This window comes from Felis catus, chromosome A1 (genome assembly GCF_018350175.1).
Source record: "Felis catus isolate Fca126 chromosome A1, F.catus_Fca126_mat1.0, whole genome shotgun sequence".
NCBI lineage: Eukaryota > Metazoa > Chordata > Mammalia > Carnivora > Felidae > Felis > Felis catus.
The window spans coordinates 207,289,308-207,313,001 of record NC_058368.1 but is presented as its reverse complement, the minus strand read 5'-3'; the positions used below and the strand labels follow the sequence as shown (position 1 = coordinate 207,313,001).

The 23,694-nt window shown below is 41.1% G+C and overlaps 1 long non-coding RNA gene across 2 annotated transcripts in view; it reads left to right on the top strand.

The window, feature by feature from the left end:
* LOC123380187 overlaps positions 1-23,694 on the top strand; it is a 217,543-nt gene that overhangs the window by 56,437 nt on the left and 137,412 nt on the right. The gene's annotated exons all lie outside the window — the stretch shown is intronic.

The window sequence follows — 23,694 nt, the reverse complement described above, 5'->3', positions numbered from 1 at the left end:
AAAGCTTATTTCCCCCTTTCTTATAGTGAATCATATTTTTCTACTTCCTTCCAGAATCTGTTTTCTCCTTCAGTCTTTCATCACCCTTAACATATGTCCTTAGTCATCTAAGACTCTTTTTCTCTCCCAAATCATCTTAAGAAAATGTTAATTTCATTGTCTAAACTTTCTCTCTTTTCAATTATAATACTCAACTTCTTTCTCTTTCTTTCTTTCTTTTCTTTCTTTCTTTCTTTCTTTCTTTCTTTCTTTCTTCATTCCTCAAACTTCATTTTTATACATTCCTATTTTCTTGATGGGTCAAGAGAGACTTTGCCTTTCTTTCTTTCCTTTTCATTTTTTTTTTCTTACCCTAAATAATTCACCGCTAAAGGCGTTGACATTTCTATTTAAAACACAGTTTACATTCAGGTTCTTATTCTTCTTGTTCAATCCAGTCAGTTACAATTTTGTGTAGGTGTCTAATATGGTCTGATGGTTTATGTGAAATTGAAGATAAGGTTTTGTAACAAATTACTTCAGGGTACTCAGGCTTGCAGATATTCTATATTACCTACTACGTCACCTGCTAATTACATACTATCTTGTTTTTGCCTTTACAGTTCTGCCATTTAAGTCTCTTATATCTGTAGGAGAATGTTGAAGTAGCTTCTTCACATGATAGGCCGTAAACAGTATTGTCATATGCATGTAGAGAATGAGGGCTGTTGTCATTTTTTAAAATGAATGAATGCCTTTCTTAGCCACGTAATCATATCAGCTCTCTCAGATGAAGTGGTAATTGCTTTCCTTCTGATTAAAATGAGTTCTTGTCATAACAGGGCTAAACTCATGGACTCTATTACTCAGCATTCTAATAAGGAGGGGTAAGCTCAGGACAGTTGCTCAAATGTGAACTCTGTTTGTCTCGAGAGAGTTGGTTGGAAATGAAATGCATAGAATTTAGGTGAATATTTTTCATGTCGGTACTTAGTTGGTTCTTCTCCATGCCTGACTGAGACCAGAAAGTCAAACCCTGAAAGATTCCCAGGCTGAAAAAAACAAAAAAAAACAAAACAAAACAAAAAAAAAACCAACGTGAAAATGCCAGCTTTGTTTTTTAACACATGGCTTGACAGTGTGCTTCTATTTTAATTAATTTATTTTTTTGCCTTTCCTGCCCAGTATTCACTCCACTTAGGCTGTGAATGTATATGGCTGCCGCCTGCAGGGAGTCTGGCCTTCTTAGCTGAGTAGCCTTGGACTATGATTTGAAGCACGAGAGGTGTCCATACGTTGTGACATTCCATACGGTACCTTGTCTTAGAGTGTTGTCTCTTCAGGAATTGACTAAAATGAAAATAATAACAGAGCTAATAATAGCTTATATTTATTAAGCACTTAATGCATGCCAGGTACGGTTCCATCCATTTTATATAAACTCCCTTGATTCATCTTCACAATAATCCTATGAGGTAGGTAGCATTGTTACAATATCTGTTTTCAGATGAGGAAGCTGAGAAAGAAAACTAGTAAGTGGTTTGCTCCAGGTAGCCCAGATCCCCCTGCGGTAGCCAGGGGGAAAAAAATTGGACCTTTCCCACCTATTTTGGTCACTACTTCATAATAAAATTATAGGGATAGAAAAGATAAGAATACCTCTATATGGTGGCGAGGATTGCTTGGCTAGATAGTAAATATGATTTCTGGAGTCCCATAATGCTTGATGAGGTCAGGAAATAGGATATTTATTCAGTGCTAAAATTCCATGCCCCAACTCTATCCAAGAATATCAGAGGTTTGGGGCACCTGGGTGTTTCAGTCGGTTAAGCGACCGACTTTGGCTCAGGTTATGATCTCATGGTTTGTGGGTTCGAACCTTGCGTCAGGCTCTGTGCTGACAGCTCAGAGCCTGGCGACTGCTTCAGATTCTGTGTCTCCCTCTCTCTCTTCCCCTCTCCTGCTCATGCTCTGTCTTCTCTGTCTCTCAAAAATAAATAAATATTAAATAATATTTTAAAGAATATCAGAGCTTTAATGTAGATAATGTGCAGGTATACGGAGACACAGAATTCTTTGACTTCAGTGAATATGCAGTACCTACCAGGGAATCTAGTGGTGAGGTATTTAGGGAGTCAAGAGGAAAGTGTGTCCTGGGAAGGAAGTTTAGGAGAAGGAACAATGAAGGGCTTTGAATTAAGTCTGTGGTTAAAGGGTCACATGGATGCCAGTAAGGTTGGTTGTCATTATCCACTTGAAATCATTCTTGAAACACACAAAAAGTCTTACTACTCGCTTGTCGTATATGCCGTAATTTCATATGTTTGACAATGCAAACTTTGGAAATTCAAGTCCTATATGAGTTACATATTTCTCTTTAGGGTCATATGCATTTCAATAACAGCTGTCTGAAGTGGGGAGTCGTGTCTGTTAATGGAAGCGTAAGTCCAAGGACAAATCACCCCTGTGTGTGAACAATGCGGAGGTACAGGAATATATAAGAATAGCGCTTGGGCTTTTATTAAAAGAGCCTTGCTCTAAACACCCCCCCCCCCCCCGCTCCGTATTTAGTGCTCTAAACTATGCACTAAGCAAGAAACGTGACTTTATCCCAGAACCTAAAGAATGAGATATATAGAACAATATTTAAAACCAATATTTAAAAACTCTTGGATGTCTTTCAATTGTCATAATTCCTGCTTAATATAATTTTGATATTCTCCTTAAACTGGGTCATCCTCCTCTCCTCTTCTGTCTAGAAACCTCCAGATGATGCTCATTCCCTGAGAAAATTTGCTCAGTGGCTCTGGCTTGATGGTTAAATAAATGCTTCTTCTTACGTCCTTTACATTGAGTATGTTATTCAATCCCCACAGCAGCCCTCCATTATCACTGAGGCACAGAGAAATCCAGCAACTGACCCTGGGCCACACCGTGAGTGAAGGGATTTGAATTCCAGCAGTCACTCGGAGCCCGGGTTTGAATTGCCATCAATCCGCAACTTGAATTCTGTTAACTAGTTCTGGAGTAAAGTTCCAATGAGCTGAGTATAAGAGTGTCAGGGACTAGCTCCCATTACTCCTCAGAACAAGACAAGGTCATCCACCATCTTGTAATAAGATTTCACTGAGAACTCACTTGTGCATTCCAGATAAGTCAGGAGGCGTGTAAGTCAGTTGAGTCCCACCCTCCAGCTATCTCCCTTGGCTTTATCGATATGAAATCGCAGGTAAATTACTTTGTAACCTGTTCTTAAGGGGAGGGGACACATTTCAAACATACCTGAGCAGAGGAATTTTTAAGTAAGTATGATCTCCTTATGTGATAGGAAAGAATGAGGGAAATGAAGTGTTTTGAGTGTCTCTGGAAAGTATCAGTATCCCACTAGGAACCAGCATACAATTTATTTTGCTTCTTCTTTTCAGAGAAAATATGAGGTAATAATTGCTATCCCCATTTGGTAGATGAGAAAACTGAGATTCACAAAAGGCCACTAACCTGAGATTGCAAAAGGCAGAGCCAGAACATAAACCAATCCACATCTATCGTCTTAGGGTGCCCAAAGATTGCTCTGCTGGAGGCAAGATATGGTTCCCAATTTTAAGGATATATTCACATTAAGCTGCACAAATCCTTCTATTCAAAGATGCAGACTGTGGTCTGGGGAAATATGCCTTCTCCTAAAGATCTCTGCAAGGATATCAATGTGGCAGACAGGCAAGGACGTGGAGATTTCTAGGGTGGAGTGTCCATGGATGGTGGTGCTTTCACAGAGGATATGATTTGCTTAAAAAAGCAATTCTTTGACTGCCAAAGAATGTAATGATTCCAATTTGGGACACGTTAAATTGGAAGTGACACTGCAACGTATCGACTAGTAGGCAATTGAGAACAGAGCTTAGGAGTGAAATCTGGGCTAAATTATACACAGAGTACAGATGGGGATTTGAAACAGGGAGTGGATAAGATTTCCTAGGTTGAGTATGTAGGAAGAGCCAGGGCCCAAGAGAGTTCTGTAAATCGCCGAAGGGCTGCTGGGGCTCCAGAAGAACCTGTGAAGGATCCTGGGGACCGAACATGGAGGCGGCAGATATGCCTCGGGACCAGTGTCTCTGAAGACAAAGCAGGAGAGACTTCCAAGGATCAGGGAACTGCCAATTGCATGCAATAATAAAGACACCTTAAGAGGATGAAAGCCAAGAATATATAGCAGATCACTGGGACACATTACAAAGAAAAATAAATGTGTTTCATTAATGGAGTTTCTAAAAGATGTATTCACATCACAGACAAAGCTAATTTTTCACTGTAGAGCAACCTATTACAAGCAATAGAAATCATACAGAAAAGAGAAAACTTGCTTGTAGCTAATTAGACATATGGCACCTAATCATTTGAGATGGGCCACATCTGCCAGTAAGCTGGAGGAAGGATAAGGAAGTAGCAGGTTGGGGATGGACTTGGGGAGGGAACTCAAGGTGGAGGGCATGGGTCCTGAGGGAACATTGGAGGGACTCAGATCCCACTGAGAATGAGATGGGAAAACACTGGGGGGTTTTGAGCAGAAGAGTGATAGGATCTGACTTCTGCCTCCACACAATACTTCTGGATGCTTATGTTGGGAATAAAGCAGCAGGGGACTTGCTTTGGGGACAAAGCAGCAAGACCAGCGCAGAGGCTCCTGGGATCCAAGAGCAAGATGGTAGTGGCTTGGGCCAGGGTGGTGGTGTCACATGTCACATAACGGATACATTTTGAAGGTGAAGCCCGCAGAGAGAATACCAGAATAGGAATCGGAAACTGCACGCACAAAACTTTTTTTCCTAGTATTTTTTTTTTTTTTCTGTATAAAGTAGTTGGTTGGAGGTAGAAGCAGCGTTCAGATGAATTGTCTTCCAGACTGAGAGACATCTCAGCATATTTGTACGATAATGAGAGCTGTAATAGTAAGAAAAAAGTTGAAACAGAGGTGAATGGCCAGAGTGATGTCCTTGAATAGGCCAGAGGGAAAGGGGGCTTTGCCAAGGGGAAAGAATGGTCTCTTTCTACTCAGTACCTTGTACCCTGGCCTGGTAGTTCCCAAACTTTTCATGTATGGCCCTCTTTTTAACGTTAACAATTTTCACGGACTTTCTATGTTAGCAGTTCTCCTTTGGGTACTCACAGACGAAGGGAACATAGAATTAATTATAACCAGATTAATTATAACAACAGCAAAGTTATATTGAAGAAAAAGTACAGTTATATGAGACTTTTTTTTTTTTTATCGCTGTTGCTGCTCTATGATCGGTGCATCTATAGACTAACATATGCCTCGAATCCCCAGAGATTCACGCTGACAGCCCACAGTTTGGAAAACCTGCTTTGGCAAAACTGCACAAACCCCCTGATTTCTGAATATGCCGGGTGCCTTTGGACATGCAATTTCGTCCGAGATTTTGTCTCATACATCCCTCAGGGCACGATGCAACTCCTCCTCCACAGATTCTTTCCAATCACACGCTTCTCTTCTTCCTTGCGTTCCAGTAATTGTCCTTGTACTTTTAGGCTGCTCGTAAACTCATCACTGAATGCACAACATGTACCACTGGACCACTACACTCTAAAAATTTTTTTTTCAACATTTTTATTTATTTTTGGGACAGAGAGAGACAGAGCATGAACGGGGGAGGGGCAGAGAGAGAGGGAGACACAGAATCAGAAACAGGCTCCAGGCTCTGAGCCGTCAGCCCAGAGCCTGACGCGGGGCTCGAACTCACAGACCACGAGATCGTGACCTGGCTGAAGTCGGACGCTTAACCGACTGCGCCACCCAGGCGCCCCTGGACCGCTAGACTCTAAATATGTGACACATCTGCACACGTATCTCCTCTCCTCTATCACCTGAGATGATTTCAGCCAGAAATTATGTCTTGCTCATTTTTATTTCTCAGCAGTGCACGTTTCACTATTGAGTGGAATGGAAATACTTGAAAAACTGTTTTTGTGTGTGTGTGGTATTCCAGAGAACAGAATAATTATTAGTGGACAAAATTAAGAATAAGATAGATTTTCGGCTTAATGAAAGGAAATACGTATGCACTTTTGAGGCCTTAAGAATTGGAAAGACTATTATTTAAAATAATGAGTTCCAGATAGCGGAAAATATCCATGTCATTTTTCTCTCCCAGCTACCATTTAAGCTCTGAGCACGATACCAAATGTGTAACCTAGAGCATCACATTTAGTCTTCTTAATAGTCCCACAGTGAAGGCATTTTATTTATTTTTTATTTTTTTAATGCTTATTTTTGAGAGAGGCAGACAGGGTGTGAGCAGGGGAGGGGCAGAGAGAGAGAGAGAGAGAGAGAGAGAGAGAGAGAGGGAGACATAGAATCCGAAACAGGCTCCAGGCTCTGAGCTGTCAGCACAGAGCCTGATGCGGGGCTCAGACTCACCAACTGCAAGGTTATGACCTGAGTCGAAGTCGGATGCTTAACCGACTGAGCCACCCAGGCACCCTACAATGAAGGCATTTTAATCACTCCCATTTTACTTGACATGGTGAGGCAACTTGCCTCAGTATACAGCATGTAAATTGCAGTGTTGGTATTGACACTCGAGTTTGTGTGGTGATCAAGTTTAGATATTTGACTTGGATGTCTCACCTTGTAGGAGGAATGATAAATTGCCAAGGTTATAAAAGAAGATACAATTCTAGGAAGATGCACGTTATCTAGGTAGCATCCTATGCTTTTATTATAGTTTAGCAAGCTTGCTTTCCAAAAGAGAGCCATGAAATAGAACCCGGAAAAAGAAAAGCCATCCATAGTGAGGTGCGCAAAATAATCTTTCACTTTGCTCATCCCCACTTACTCTTAGATCCAAATTATCCTTGATCTAGAATAAGAACAAGTCCAAGTTCACTGGTAACCATGTTATGATGAGATAACCATTGAGTGGGCTTGGGGAGCCTGGGAGACCTCTCCAAATGTTGAGGACACTTCGTTTTTGAGCGTTGGACACAACTCTCAATTAATGACATTAATAATACCATGGTTCTCAGTATGCACCTGAAGTATCTAGGTGCTTAATTAATTTTATCTTCCTTCTCACTCATGCTCTATGAGTCCACATATATTATGAGGCTTTCTTAAATTCTGTTATTTCTGAGTTCTGTTACTTCTTAAGTATAAATAACAAATAAAAGAAACATTTTTATTTGATAATGTGTCATTTATGAATATACAAAAAAATTCTGCATATTTATATGGAGAAGCTGTTTATCCAATTCGTACAAAAGGGGGGTACCATATTTTTGCAAACCATTTATTCTTGATGTTTCGTTCAAGAAAATATGTATTTACTTGCAGAGAATGGGACAGGGATGTTGAATAAGGAAATACGCTATATGCATTTTCTCATCACATTTCAATATGTTTGCTCTTGCAGCAAATAATCTAACTTGGCATTTAGAAGCTTGGAGCACAGAGGGAGACATTACCACCCCATCCTTCTGTGCTTCTACTGGTTATTTTGACAGTCTACTCAGAAAGCTTTATTCAAGTGAACGTCAACTTCACTTTCCATAGAACTATGACCTTAAAAAACCAATCTTTTAACTTCCTTTGGGGAGCCATGTGACTGACTGCCTTGTCAGCAAGCTACTTTTCCTGAATCTAAGTTATTTCCTTTCCTACAGAGAAAAATTGCTGTTATCACTTCCAACCCCCTCAGTAATGGCCTTTTTCATGTATAGTATATGCTAAAAAAAAAAAAAAAAGATGAATGTCTCTTCCTTTTTGCTTATTTGCTCAAAAATTGTTTATCCTAAAGAAAAATGTAAGGATATAAGCACATTTCATGTACCGTGAGAAAAAAAAAAATCAGCATTTGCAGAGATTTCGGATCCAATAGACAGCCAAAAGTTCTCGGAAACGGCTATTTTAAGACATTCATTTCAAATACCTAAAACCCAAAAGCAATATGGTCTTGTTAAAGCCAGCATCACCCAGTACTTCCCGATTTCTTTATTGTATAAACTTTTTTTTTTTTTCTGGTTTTTATCCCATGTAACTTTTCTGTAACATTTAACCCCAGGACCACTGTCTGGTTGACATTACTCCGCCTTGCTTTTGAGACACTGACCGGTCCATCTTGATTTCTTCTCTTGACAACTTTTCTCACCCCTCTTCACTAGCTTTTCTCCCCCGTGGTTCTCTCCTTTAAATGCTCTATCCTTAGCATCCTGCTTTCTTTGTACATATCCTAACTAGACATTCTCACATCCACTCACCTAGCTTCAAGCCTCATCCATTCACTGATTTCCCCCATGTTCAGCCTAGGTTTCTCTCCTAAACTCCAGCCCAAATGCCCCCGGAGCAGCTCCTCCTAGATGTTCCATGGTCACCTCAAATTTAACATGTCCCAAACCGTGCCCATTATCTTCTCACCCAGCTCCTCCTCTGTTCCCATCTCAGGGAGAGTATTTGTATACGTCCGGCACTAAGCTTAAAACCACTGACTCCTTCTCCATTTGATCCTATTAAAGAGTCCTCGTCTCTGCTCCTTCTCTTCCTTCCCCATTAACATACACTTAGTTCATGTACTCACAGTTATCCTCCAGATGATCACAGCCGTGATCTCCGAACGCCCTGGTTTCTTATCTCTCCCCTGCTGAAGTCAGACATTCTGTATATCATCCTCTTTCTTTAAGACCATCGATAAGTCCCCATTTCAAATACAGAAAAATCCCAAATGCCTTAAGAGATACTACAATGCCATTTGCAGGTTCGCCTCAATGGCTCTGCCAGGGCCATCTTTCCCCACACCCTGACCACCCCCCTCAAAGGCAGGTGCACTAGTCACCACAACATCTATATCTTTTGTCCTTGCACATGCCATTATTTTCTTTGCCTAAAATGTATTCTCCAATTTTCCCCCCTGCCTGATTGATGCTATTCATATTTCAACAACCAACTCAAATACCATCTCTTCTTTAGAGTCTACCTGGCTTCTCCAGGTGCACATTTTCTCTCTGTTTTTATTGCCCTTAGAGAGAGGTTATGGCAGGACCTGTTAGCATGACCCTCTTCCCTTTCCCTGCTCCACCTCTCAGCTCCAAACCCTGGAAGTAATCGTAGAATGGGAATACGAGGTGGTGGTGTCCTTGAGATAGACCTCCAAGCAGTTTATACTTGTACTGGGTAAAGTGGAGGGGGGCAGAGGTGAGGATAAATTCATGCCCGATGGCTGGCTGGGCTGAGGTTTAATAACTGAAAACAACTGGAAAATGATGGAGCATTCTTGGATGCCCTGAAGGGGATTAATACTTAGAATAGTATACTTGGGAAGAATGATTGAGAAATGTAAAAACTTCATATTTCTTTTGAGTTAACACTGCTTAGTAAACTAGGTACTTATATAAATCCATTGAAATGCATAGAAATTCTTCAGGAAAAGAACAAATTTCAATCCCAAACCACTATCCAAGCACATTTTCTGTTACTGACTTATCCTTGATTTCAACAGGTAACACCATTGGTCTGTTGTTGGTAAGCCCTCTGGAGATGAAAACATGGTCAGAGGTCTCCACGAAAGACATGTAAGAATGTACTACCTTGTACAAATCCAAAGCATGGTTCTGACTCATAGTGTAAGGATAAATCAAAGATAGATGGAAGCTCCTGCTCAGATCAAAGTTTAGAATGAGTACCTAATCAGTTGCTGAATGACTGGGAACTTTCTGGAACCACTGAGGACTCTGTTGATCAGTATATCAGAAGGCATATTACTATAAGTCAGCCATGTTTGGAAATAGCTGGCATGTTTATTCATCTTTAGAAAGCAAAAATGCACAGTATTTTATTATATTATAGGATATTAACAGTAATTTCGCCCAAAACTATTCAGAAAGAAATCTAGGCCATTCTTGAACAACTTGTGTCTGATTCTCTCTCTGTACTCTGAATTCCTCTGCTTCTGCTGCATACCTATATTTTCCATACTATGTCGCTTATTTGTCAATTCTGTTCCTATAAGCCCTGCACTAATTTCAGTCTATTTTCTGAACAATGTCTTGCTTTCTCAGATCATTTTCCCATAATCCATCAGAAAACTTGAGGCACTCCACTATAATGGAATCCCTTGGACCACATAATATCAGCCTTTAAAGTGATTATATTGCCCGTACACTTGGTCAGAGAGACCTTTGATTTTCAATTTCCTCCTGGAAAGATTCCTCTTGTCTTGAATTTCCTATGTTCCAGCCAATTCCCCCATTACCTCTCTCTTCTCCTGGAGTCTGGCTTCCTGAACTTCAGCACTCCTTTTATCTGGCTGTCCCTGGAAGCCTACATTTACTACTCTTGGGGGCATCCTCGACAATCACGTATAAGCTATAGTCACAGTAATGTATGTTAAAGACACAAATAATAGTCAAATTTAGCTCCAGCAGGTTCTGAACATAAGGGTTCTGCCAATGCTAGAAGGAACCTAGTAATCAGAGGTAGGCGAGCATGAGGATTGCCTAAAATATTAATGGTCATTTAATTCTTAACATTGTGTGTTTTAAGGTAGGACTTCAAACAACCCAAGACAAAGAACAGAGACTGTTTCTAAAGATAAGCAGTGGGGTTGGCTTCCTTACCTTCCTCCTCCTCAATTTTTAAATGGACTCAAGTAATTTGAAAATCAGAATCACTGATCTGGGCAGCATCAAAATACCTCTTACAGTAAGAGAAGGTACATTTTGGTGACGTTGTTATAATGACTCTTTTTTAATACCCTGGAAGTTCTATTTCAAACATCTACTTTCACTAGAGACTTTGGGGTTGCAATATACTGTCTGAGATACGCTTCATTACGCGCTGATGAAAGTCATTGTGGAATGCTGTTATGCTTCGCCAGCTGCTGGCAAATTGTACACATATCTAAGACTCTTTTTTGCTTCTGATTGAAAATATCACATATAACGCTCTGTGTTAAAATCAGAAGTATAAAAGCTGCTGGCATCTGTAAATATTTCATCCTGTAGGCATCCCTACAGGTAGAGAATGGCAACTGGGAGTCAGAAATCACTTGGTAGAAGAGGAGCCACCCACTTCTTTATCGTAACAGCTCCCCCTGCTGGTTCAATACGAAGGCTTCACGATTGTTTGCCATTTTCCTTTCAACTTTTGAGGGACTCTGGAAACATGGCTGGAAAACATTATCCTCAACTGAACCGTGGCCAGGAAAGTCTCAGGAGGGAATTCTTTCCTGACATAAAATTAAACCTGGCTTCAGCATATCTTAGGGGGAAAAAGGAGGAAAACTTACTGTTGATGTTTCTTGGCTTGGTTTTCTCTCTGTTCTTAAAGCAACATTATTTTAAAAATCTGTAACAAAACCTGTCATCTGCCAAGTCAGTCCAAGTGTCCCAGCGGCTCACAGCTCAGGTTTCTCTGTCTTGCCCTGTTCTGTTGCTTACTCCACACAAACTTTGCAAAATTTATTCATACACGGATGCCTCTTAACTTACCTGCAGCAGGAGCAATGGCTCTCTCTCTCTCTCTCTCTCTCTCTCTCTCTCTCTCGTGGAAGGGATCTTGGTGCCTAATTCCCACAGAGTCCCAGGCACTGTGGCACCAATGTGGTGGTGGGACTTCCAAGTCAGAGTAACCAGACCTCCGGGTGACTTCCTCCTTCGGCCTTACTTGATAGCGTGGCAGGATTTCAGAAGTGGCTCAGGGGCAGTTGACCTCAAGCAATGTATTTTCAGGTCTAACCAGATGCACTACTTCTTGAGAAAAGAAAATCTGGAAGCTGGGGTTGGAGGCCTTTGCCTCTCTGTGCCTGAGGTAGATGGTGTGATGATTATTATGTGACCTGATGCACTGGTAAGAAGGTGGGAGGTTATTTATTCACCCAAAGGTCAGGCGTTAGAATTAAGTTAGAAGGAAAAAAAAATAGAACTGCCTGCCCTGGAATACTGAGGGCTCTGGTGGTGAAAGATGTCTTGCAACTCAGGATGAGGCCGGACCCACTCGCCGAATCAGTGTGGTTTGGGTCACCCCTTTTCCTGACATGACCTTCTTTCCGGTTCCTGTGGAAATCAGTGACTTGGAGACAGTTTGTCCATGGCTGTGGAAGAATTAGAACAAGTGAACTGACATCACTGAGAATTTCTGTAGTGTATAGAATGGTCATTATTGGGCCTTGGATGTTCAGACATTGGTTTCTGGCTCCGAATTCACCACTCATGTTAAAATGCACTTATAGGATTATAGAATACCATGTTGGTATCCTACGGTCAATCTGCACCCTGTGCGGACCAGGAAATAACGTGTGACACAGTCCACAAACCCTCCTGGGGAGTGGCCCAGCTGGGCCACAAACACACCAGGCACTTGCCTATTGATCTGGTTTAAGATCTGCTCCTAAATGGTTTCCTTGTTTAAGATTATTTCCTTCCACTGGCTTATATAATAGACTGTTTTTGGGAGGTTAAGTTATTCTCTCTTTTAGAAATACATTTAAAATCTAAGTATCTCGTGACAGGAGAGTAAGTAGTGAATGCATTTTTTAACAGGAACAGCTAGCCAATTAGGATAACCATGAGGAGGCAGGTTACGGTCATGATGGCAAGTGTGGTTCTTGAGGAAAGTGGGTTGAAACACAATCTTCAGGCCAGAGGCTTGAAGTGGGGATTGCCCAGGAGAGTTTGGGAGGGCCTTTTCTGAGTCACAGGTGGGAAGACCTGGCCATCTTGAGGACAAAGTGAGAGTACTTTGGTCTGGGGCTTGGTTCATAGGGATGGAAATTGTGGAATCCCAGGAGCATGGAGGTAGAGGGAGGAGAGTGGGCTCTGAAGCAAAATTCGACTTCTCTTTCATAGTTTTCTGAGGCTTCACCTGAGAATTGGCTCCGCCTTCTCCACTATACAGATGTGTATAAAGTGACTTGATTGTTCCTCATTTAATTTTTCTTCTTCAACTGCTTGTACAGGTGTCAGAATAAAGACTAGGGAGCTGGGTCTTGGAGTAGAGGGCATGGTCGATTCCAGCCTGCCTGTCATCGTGTCTCGCCTGGATCAGTGTAGTTTTAATCTTCTTTCCACTCCTCCATTCCACCTTCACCTCCACACACAAAGACAACCCTGATGGTATCACTGGCCAATTAAAAAAATATTAAGTGTTTAAATTTGGTCAACTGAATAATTTCTGTCCTGTGGTAGATTGATGTATTGGTACCAAATATTTAGTCCTCCTTGCTGTGAGAAGATTATACTCTGGCATCTATCACCATGTGACTTTTAGTGCCTCCTGTGTTGGAGGGGTGTTCTTTGCCCTACTGATGTTAGGCTCAGCCGTATGACTTGTTTTGGCCAATGGAACGTGAGTAGACATTACACATACCTTGCCTCTGGCAGAAGCTTCAAAAACCATTGATTGCTCCTGTCAGTCCTTTTCCTTGAGAAACCACGTTCCCCCGGTAGGGTCTGCTCCTTCAGCTAGGGTCTCCGAAGAAGACAAGAAGACATGGCATGAAATAGAGCCATAGCAGCTGACCCACAGCCACCAACACGTAACACAAATGAGAAACAAACCTCTGTTGTTGTAAGCCACTGAAATTTGGGGCTTGCTGGTTACAACGGCAAAACTAATATAAATCTCTCCCACAGTTTAGCCCCAACCTGCTTTTATGGACCCACGGCACCACCACCGCACATGCATGCGGCATTCCAGCCAATTTAGAAGCATTTCCACTTATCAGTCTCTGTGTTTCTGCTTTTATGATTCTCCTAGCTCAAACTGTCCCCAGTCTTTAACAAACCTCACTTTAAAGATTCTTCCAGCTAGCTCAAAATCTATCTCATATATGGAATTTTTTGAATGTTTTGGTTTGAAGTGATTTTTCCTTCCTTTGAATAGCAGCAAGCATTCCATGTTTATGCTACCCATCACTCTCTTTGCTAATAATAATAATAATAATAATAAAAGTGGTGTTTATTGAGCTCATACTATATACTAGATACTGGTTTTTTTTTAACTAACCAGTGTTAGTTTGGATACATTAAGATGGGATGACATGAAGGGTTAATTGTGGGTGAAAAGCCTGTGAAGGATAGAAGGGGAGGAAGTGGTAGCAGAAAGTGGCAGGAGCCTTCATACCACAATGATGGTCTGACGTTGTGGAAGGAGAGAAGGGGAAGGAGGATTGGTCTCATGCTGCAGTGTAATTCCAAGAAATGTTCTGTCAAGCCAATAGGAGTCTTCAAGCTGAAGTCATCTTTTCAAGAGTCTCCTATCTCATAGAAGTGACCTGCATTGGTACCCACGCCATGCTTGGTCATTGACTAGGAGCAGCCCTGTGGGAATATGGCAGTCAAGCCAAAAGGACAGTAGCTGGGGTTGTTCATCAATTACATTCCCACAGCATGAAATCTGAGCACTTCTTTCTCATGGCCATCATGTCATCATTAGTCCACTTAATCTTTACAAAAATCCTATGACGTCATGACTGTTATTATTCCCGTTTTAAAGTAAGAAAACTGAGGCCTAGGGAGTTTAAGTGACCTTGTTACCATCACTCAGCTAGCAACAGGTTGGAGCCTGACTTTGTCCTCTAAACTATCAAGTGACTTTAATTCTAGGCATGTATTAAGTGTGTGGATGAGTAAATGCACCTTGGCATCACCTGTGATAAGGTGAAAATTTGATATGACAGTAATCAATGCCACTCTCTTTTTGTTGGACCCACAAGTCCAATCTTCCAGCTATCATGATACACAAGCTTCAGAACTGGATGTTTTTTCAGGAGACTACTCTTTACTCTTCTGATAAAATATTCAGAAATACTTTATGAATAAAACAGCTCATTAGAAATGCTTCCTGAAACCCCAAAGAAACAAGGCTCTTTTTCCTATAATTCTTGAGCCATCATTCCAGTTCTATTTCCTGCCGAGTCTAACAGGCAACGTGTTGTTAATCTTACGGTCTGTTACATCATGCCTGTTCTCTTGGTCTCAGGAATGCAAACTTCATTTTCTCGTAAGAAATCATTTTCTTTCCTGTTCTGTGACGATGTTTCCCTTTAGTGAGAAGTTGTGAATGATCTTGCTGAGAGAAGCAAAGACAGACAGACTCAGATAGTTTATATTTTGAGAGGAGACAAACTACTTTCCCGCATCCCCAAAAAACAAAGAAAGAAAGGAAAACAGGAAAACTTTTAGGGTTAGAGTAAGTAAGCCATTGCATCCTATTTCCCTATAAACTAAGAGTTTTCCCTTACTTTTCTCATGGGTCCACTTAAAAAAAATAAAAATAAAACCCCCCAAACATCTATCTGTCTATCTATCTATCTATCTATCTATCTATCTATTTATATCTATCTATCTATCTATCTATCTATCATCTATCTAGATATCTAGATATATGAATATATCTCTATATGATATATATATATACATGTATATATATACACTATACACACATGCACACACATGTGTGTGTGTGTGTGTGTGTGTGCGCGCATGAGATATTCTTTCTACTGCAGTGTGTGGGGTTATAGAGAATGCTGGCATGTAGTGAGATCAAAACACTTTGTAGACTGAATGTACCTGCAATAATCTTTTGCAAGATAAAACTCAAAGACACCAAATGAGCAACCAGACAATCAACCTCCCAAATCCTCCAAGGTTTTTTCCGCTTATTATTATTCCCCTGACCACAGTGTGTGGGGATTTCACTTTAAGCTCAGGGTTAAGACCTACCCTGGACAGCACAGTGGGAATGGTTATCAACTAGCTTACAAGGACCTTTAACTGGTGTGATAAACAAGCTGAGTTATCAGGATTAATTCATTGAAGAATATTTTTTGTTTCTTTGTTTGTTTTGTTTTGTTTTTCTGCCTTTGGAAGGCAACAATCAGGCACCATGATATTTCCAGTCCTTCTTATTTTTTAAAAAGAGGTCCCAAACTGCTTAAGTTACAAAACACAGTCTTATTTCAGAAAGTAGGATCTTCAGTCATCCTACATTAATTAACACCGCAGTCTGCATTCAAAAATAAGACTTGTCATCCATTTGCCAGAGCTGGTTCTGGACAAGTCTGTCTAGTGAAAGGGGTGTCATGGGCTTGCTTTCTTTCCAACCTTTCCTGCCATTCAATAGCTCTTCCATCTGACTCTACGGCTGAAGGAGGGAGAGAGAATGCAGATCAAGGGACAGGAAAAAACCTACTTAAATGTCATGCCTGTCCATGGCTTCTTGCTTTCAGAGCCTCACACTTATTCTTCCAGAACTCCCAACCTGCCAGGGCCCTCGGATAGGATCAGATAACAGTTCTTTTCACCTTTGGCCTCTGGTTCACCCCTCCAGCCTTCAAATTTCTGGTGCTTCATTTTATTACAGATTTTCTCAGTAGGGATCCCCTTCTCCTTGGGTAGAAATTCTTTTAGACCTGTCCTTAGGATCCTGTCTAAAAAGGCCCCAGGCTGGCATTCTTCCGTCTGGCCCTAGGCATCTTGGCTTGCAGTTGGAGGGAATAAAATTATGTCCTAGCTGCAGAGCTCTCTACCCCATGGGACTCCAGAGGGTCTCTTGCTCTGGTGTGTGTCAGAGAAACTTCCCAAACTCAGACAACAAAAGCAGATTCTCCATGTCGTCTCCTTTGAAATCCTTCTTGCTAGTGAGGAGGTGGGTCTCAACCCTGCCTCCCCCTGGGGTGGAGGGTGGAACTCACAGTACAATTCTCTGTCTCAAGCTGTTCTCTTCCATCTTCCTTTTAATCTCCCATCTGGGGAATCTCTATGCCCTTGAAGTGGGTGACAGGCCCAAAATCCTGTAACTGGTTCTGAGCCATTTCCTTTGAAACTTGCATTTGATTGAAGGCCTCTGCACTTGATGTGCCATTGCTTGTATGGCATTTCAGTTGACTCTTCCATTTACTATTATCTATCAACTCTCTTTCTTTTCTTTCTTTCTTTCTTTCTTTCTTTCTTTCTTTCTTTCTTTCTTTCTTTCTTTCTTTTTCTCCCTTCCTTCATTTCTCCCTTCCTTTCTTTCCTTCATTTCTCTTTCTTTCTTTCTTTCTTTCTTTCTTTCTTTCCTTCTTTCTTCCTCTTTTTTCTCTTTTTCTTTGTCTTTCCTCTTTCTTTCTTTCTTTCTTTCTTTCTTCCTCTTTCTTTCTTTCTTTCTTTCTTTCTTTCTTTCTTCTTTGTTTCTTTCTTTTCTTCTTTCTTCCTCTTTCTTTCTTTCTTTCTTTCTTTCTTTCTTTCTTTCTTTCTTTCTTTCTTTCTTTCATAAGGCAGACTACCACATGCAGTGCCCCATTTGGATGTCTGGAGGCTTGGAAGCTTGACTCACCTACTTTTACAAATAGAGCTTGAGAGCTTGTTTGGAGGTTCTAATAGGGGAGCACAGCCATTCATATACCCTTGACCAAAGAACAGTCCTCCTCTATCAGGGAAGGTCATCCTCTTTGACAGAGTGCACAGCTTCAAGAGGGACACACATGAAGCAGTGAGGGAGAAAGGGGATACCCACCTAGACAGTCAGATCAGCCAGGTCAACCCTAGTGATCAACAGGGTGACAGATGTAACAGCCAGACCACCCTCACTTCCTGTATCAACTCCTTTCAATATCTCTGCCCCTTTTCGTATCTTCTATGAAAATTTCCACATTCTTATACTGCACACTCTACCACCTACCTGAAATGTGTCACCTCCCTGGGGCTTTAGCCTTCCTTCATCCTCCTCATCCTTTTGGACATCTAACAGGTTCCAGTTTTCCCCATCCCCTGGCCCTTTCATATTTGAGACTTTGGGTCTCCATCCTTAGAGCCCTGGTTTTGCCAAGCAAGTTGTGAATGCATTGCTATTGCACTCTTGTTCCACACTGCATGGGGACATTTTAATATACTGCTAATTGCAAGTGACACCTTGACTTGGCAGTTTTTAAATTTGTGGATGATTTGTTATTCTTAATTTTTTTTTGGCAAAAAAAAATTAATTTAGTAGTAGCAGTTTAGTTTTTTTTTTTTTTTTTAGTAAAACCCTTTTACAAACTAAATATTTCCATCCGTTTATTGGTAAATGTTTCAAACAAATTCAAAATGAATAAATGGGAATAAAGCTAGAGCTAGAGTGGGGGCCCAGAGACTGCCCATCTGGCTTCCTCCACAGCCCCAAAGGATTTCAGAAACACACTTGGAAAAAATCTCTACTTTCAAATGAGAAATGATTTTTAAAATGGGAGCAAAGCATGGTTGATTCTAAGAAGGGATATGTACCCCAAAGCCCTTCAGAAGCCACCTCTATATGAAAACTAGTGATTCTAATGGACCCAGCCCCAATTCCTTGTTTAGTTCTGACATGATCAGCTTCTAAAATGTCACCTCTTGGTGAGGCTTCAATGCTCCTTGGAATTTGGTTTATTTATTTCTCTAAAACCCAAGCTCCTGAAATGAAATCCCTATGAAGAAACTCATAAAGGCAAAAGGCCTCTTTTCTTTAAAAAAAAAAAAACCCAGAAAACAAAAATCAATAGCTCTAAAAACTTTATTCTGTGGATTATGATGTTTATTGGCATTTTAATGCCATTCCTTAAATCCCTAAACCATATGAACCACTGAGACTTTACCAGACTAATTATGCTTCAGGCCTTTTGAACTTTGATTGCCAACCACTATTATCGCTTTGGGTTTTCAAAAGGAGAGCCAAAATTTCCCTTTACCCTTCCCACATTGGTTTTTTCCTGTAAATGTACTAACACTTTGTGATATTGACATCATCCGGCCAATACAGAAGAATGGCCGCTAGTTTTTAACTGTCCCGCTCCCCAGCCTGGGTGGTGTTTAAAGATTCTTATTGCATATTCAGATATCCTGGCCAGGCATGTGGAGTGAATCAAGTGGTGGCTACTTAGGGAAGAATTGGCAGGATGGCTCTACTTCTTTTTGGGTGAGCAGAAAGTTTTATGAAGAGTAGAACGAAAAAGATTCAGAAGTAACACTAGAAAAGAACATAATCTCTTTTCTCCCCACAAAATTTTCTCATTGGTGACCCTGTAAAAGCTTGTGTTTGTGATATAGGACCCCAAGGACCCCTCTAGAGTGAATAAAACATGCTAGCGTGATCCTGACAGGCCCCACACAAAGCACGATGAGAGTCTGAAAGTCATGGACCCACAAAAATTTTGGACTGATTATTTTTCATTGCCTGCACTGAGCAGGAGTCCAAGGAGGAGGCTTCTGGGGGCAGCTGGTGTGCTCTCCTTACTGCCTGGTGTCCTTGACTGTAGAGAGTCTACAGAGAGCTGAGATTCTAGGAGCTGAACAGGAGGAACAATGCATGCTCCACACCAGCTGTGGAAAATGCTCTCAGGACCTACTCCTATTAACATCAGAAGTGGCAAGAACCCTCTGTACTAACTGAAAATGTTGAAAACAATTATTACCTTTAGTAGTAATTGTTGCCATTTTTGCTTTAAAACTCATTTCAGAAGCATGTTGAACTAAAGGACGGATATCTAATAATGAGCATCTACCAATTAGTATCCTGAAGCCAGAGAAGGAGTAGTCAAAATTCTACCTAGAAGGGTATCAGCTTGGCTTATCCATGAACACCTCTGGACCACTCCGACCCTTTTCTCTTCTTTGATATCTGTAGTTCAAGCATGTAATTTGACACAGAAATATGTATTATCTTACATGGTGAAAGACTGTTTTATACCTCTGTTTGGATCGAATGAAAACCTGTTAAAATTTTAAAACCCCACACAGAGTTTTCTCACTCAGCATCAGGCACAAGACAGGTTCTCAGAAAACCTTGGTTTGTCAATTAGTGGTTAGCAAGTCACAGTGATTGTCAAATGCACAGAAGAGCCTGATGGTTAAAACTTGGTCTGCTTCCACTTATTGGCAATATTGACCACAGGAGCAATTCAGAGTGCACTGCACGCAGACATTTGGGAAGTTGTCAGTTTCACTGCATTTCTGGCAAAGAAGTATAATCTGTTCAAAATGCTTCAACCTAACTTGTAGGTTAAATATGACTAATTTTTCTTTCCTTGTCAATGAGAAAAAACAATACCAAACATTTGTGAGCCTACAGCAGTCCCACTGCAAAAGAACATAAAAGTTAACACGGATTTTGCAGCATTCACCTCACAGTTCTGCCATTTATTGGTTGTGACATTGAAAAAGTATTTAAATTCTGAGTGTCTCTTTCTTAGTTCTTTATTTCTTTTCTCTTATCCTCTGACAGCAACCATGAAATTGTTTCAGGATAACTAGTTAGCTTGGAGGTTAAATCACACCCTCTATACCATTCTAGAGACTAACCACTGATGTAATTCAAAACACATCCATAAATATACACACATATATAACCAGACAGAGAACAATACATGATAAATGACAGATCAATGGGTAGATATTTTTAACTACTCTCTCAAGAAGTTAGATTAGTCTAAAGGGAAGACTCACCCACAGTCCAAATCAGGATGGATTTAGGTACATAGTCTGGGGTATATAGTTGGGATAGAACATTGATATTTGTCAAAATGGGAGAGGCATAGATGTGTTGGGGAAGGCAGGGGACCTGGGAGAGGGGAGAGCTGGATGATCAGTGTGGAGAACAGCATTGGCAGAGGAGGAGAGCTGAGCTCTCACAGGTAGAGTGAATCAGGAGCCAACCTCAAAGACAAAAATTACTAGGAAGTTATGAATTTGTTTGCTATGGGATATGTCAGCATCTGTTTCCCAGTGTGTCACCCTTGTATCTTTTATAAAAGACAAATTTCTCACTGAGAGTTTACTGTGAAAGTCCTTTTATGGAGGAGATACTTGTTAGAGGATAAGTTTTTTTAAAAATCTCTAAAATGATGATAATAATGGGGTTAGAGTAAGCATCAAATGAGCTAATGCTTATGAAATGCTGTCATGTAATAAGCAGTTATTTCTAAAATTATTTTAAATACATTGTGAATTGATTTATTTGTAACTTCATAGTTGCTTGTGATTTTGTGATTACTATTGATTAGAATTACTTTTTTCATTGCAATATAGTAAAATGGTTGAGAGTACAGGCTTTGGAGTTAGACAAACCTAGCTTTAAATCCTGACTGCCCCTTTTGGTGTGCATTCAGGCAAACGACCTCTCCTTTTGATTTGTAAAATGAGGATTAAAACTGCGTCATCTGACATGTGCAGGGGGGTGGACTAATAAGACAACATTCTAAAGCTGTATTACTCAGGGTTCTCAAAGGAAAGAGATGAGACACTCAAATGGGACAATTAAGGAAGGGACAATTTATAAAGTTGTGGGTAGGCCATAGGGAAAGTGGCATAATGGCTAGTATTCTATTCTTTGGCTAGCCATGAATAGGACTAGTCATGCGGAGGACTGCATCCCTCCCCCAACCCACAGGTCTACGACCAGAAGAGGTGATGGAGAGGGTAAGGACTGGAATGCAGAAGGACAGTTGTGTGGAACTGAAGACAAAGGAGCCACTTGATATGGCCCATACTGATCAGTATCTCTGGGGTACAGTGGAGGTGGGGGGCATGGTGGAAAGTGGGTATGGAGAGGCCTGGGAAGTATCCAGCATAGAAATGATAAGCCAATGCCTGATACAGTAGCTCTCAATAAATGACTGCATATATTAGACAGAATGTGATACACAGTGTTTATGATCTTGAAACTATAACTTTTTTATTTGTACCCCAAGAAATCAAGAGTGTCTGGCTTTATATGCCTAGTGGAACCAATGTGATTAGAAGGCTGGTTCTTGCTAATTCACCAGGTTTGTTAGAGTCCTTTCATAGGTACCCCATCATCAGAAGGCACCAGCAACATTGTCAGATACCTTGCTGACCTGCCTCTCTCATGAGAAGAATATAAACCTGCGAAATGATGAAGAACTCCATAGGCTGTGGTAAAGGACGCTGATTTGCTCACTCTCCAGCCATGCCGCCTGAACCAAGGCACTATCCTTTGGCTGTATAAAAATGATCCTTTAAACACTGATAAACCCCAAGACTCAGTCTTCTGCCCTTTATTTTTCCTTGTCTGCACTCAATGCCTGAGCGGTCTTGTCTAGTTTCATGAATTTAAGTGTCATTAATAAGCAGATGACATCACCGGGCCCAGAGTCCGACCTGAACGCCACATTACTATATCTAACTGCCAACGTACCATCTCTGTTTGGATGTTAAAAGGAATCTTAGACTGAATTTATCCCTAACCACCGTCTTGATTCTCCCTTCTCCATCCGCCCATTATCTCTCACCAAAACAGAGGGAGACAGACAGAGACAAGGACACAGAGAAAGAGAGAGAGCAGAAAAAATCTTGTTCCTGCCCAGTCACTCCATCTCATCTAATGGACCTTCATCCCTTTGGATGCTTAGGTCTAAACTGCACATTTATCCTTGACTTCTCTGTTTCTTTCTATCTCACATGCTGTCAGACAATCCTGTCAGCTTTGTCTTTAAAACACATCCACACTCCCCACCATCCCTACGGCTATAGCCCTGGTCTGAGGCACTGTCATCCCTCAGTTTGTGTAATTTGGATCAACAGCCTCTGACTGGTCTTCCTACTTTAACTTCTTCAGCTTCAAGCTTCTTCCTTCCCCACACCATAGTTACATCCTCCACATAGAGGACTTTTGTAAATATAAATCACATCCTTAAAATTCTAAATTACTTCTCCACTCACTCCGTGTAAAAGCAGTCTTACCATGTCCTATGAATCCCTACGTGACCCATGTCCCTGCTCCCACTCTCCACACTCTGACCTCATCTCTTACTTCTTTGCCCCTTAATTACTCTGCTCCAGCCACACTGGGCTTTCTTGCGGTTCAACGAATGTGCTAAGTATTCTCCCAGAGCAGGGCGGAAGCTTGCGTTCGGTGCCTCCTCAACCTGGCTCTCTCTTCTCCCTCCTCAGGTGTCCCGCCTAGTTCTACATTTCTACCAGGTTCTGCTCAGAGCCCCTTGCCCAGCGAGGCCCTCCCTGACCCAGCATATGAAACTACATGCTTACCTCGCAATTCTGCCTCTCAGCCTAATTTCTCTCCACGGTGTTACCATCACCTTACATATATTTATGTTTGTTCCTTTCTTTGTGCTTGCCCTCCTTCCTCTAAATACAAGCTCCAGGAGGCCAGCGACGATGTCACATTCACTGCTTTATTCTCACAGCCAGGACAATGAATGAATTCACTTGTGGCTCAGGAGTTGTTAGGACAGTTAACTGTTGATGGTCAGACGAGATGAAAGTCCTGGAAGGGTCTTTTTTAATATAAAAATAGACGTGGAATTCTGGACTAGACTGTTCAGTATATGCTTTATTTTATGTCCTATTGCCCATAAAAGTGCTAAAAAATAATGTAATTTTAAGTTCTTTTTTTTTCCTTTAAAGGAAATATACATTCATACCTAAGTATCTTTTTCACATGAAGGTTACAAGATGCAAACGTTAAGATCACAAGGACTATGTGAAGTGAAATAACACTTGTGAATCTGCTGCAGAACATTTTTTGCTGCCTGTCATGGGGGTCCAGAAAGCGGAGGAGTCTTAGCAAAGGTTTGTTTCCTTCCTGCCATCTTTCTGGAAGCAGAGGAACTTCTGTTGCTCCTGGGCTCCGGGGTGCGGTATGCATTTTATGAGACCGGTCACTCCGTTTACACAGCTCTCCCAAATCAAATCAAATTAGCCACGTGGGTGATAAGCAAAAGCAGCAACGTT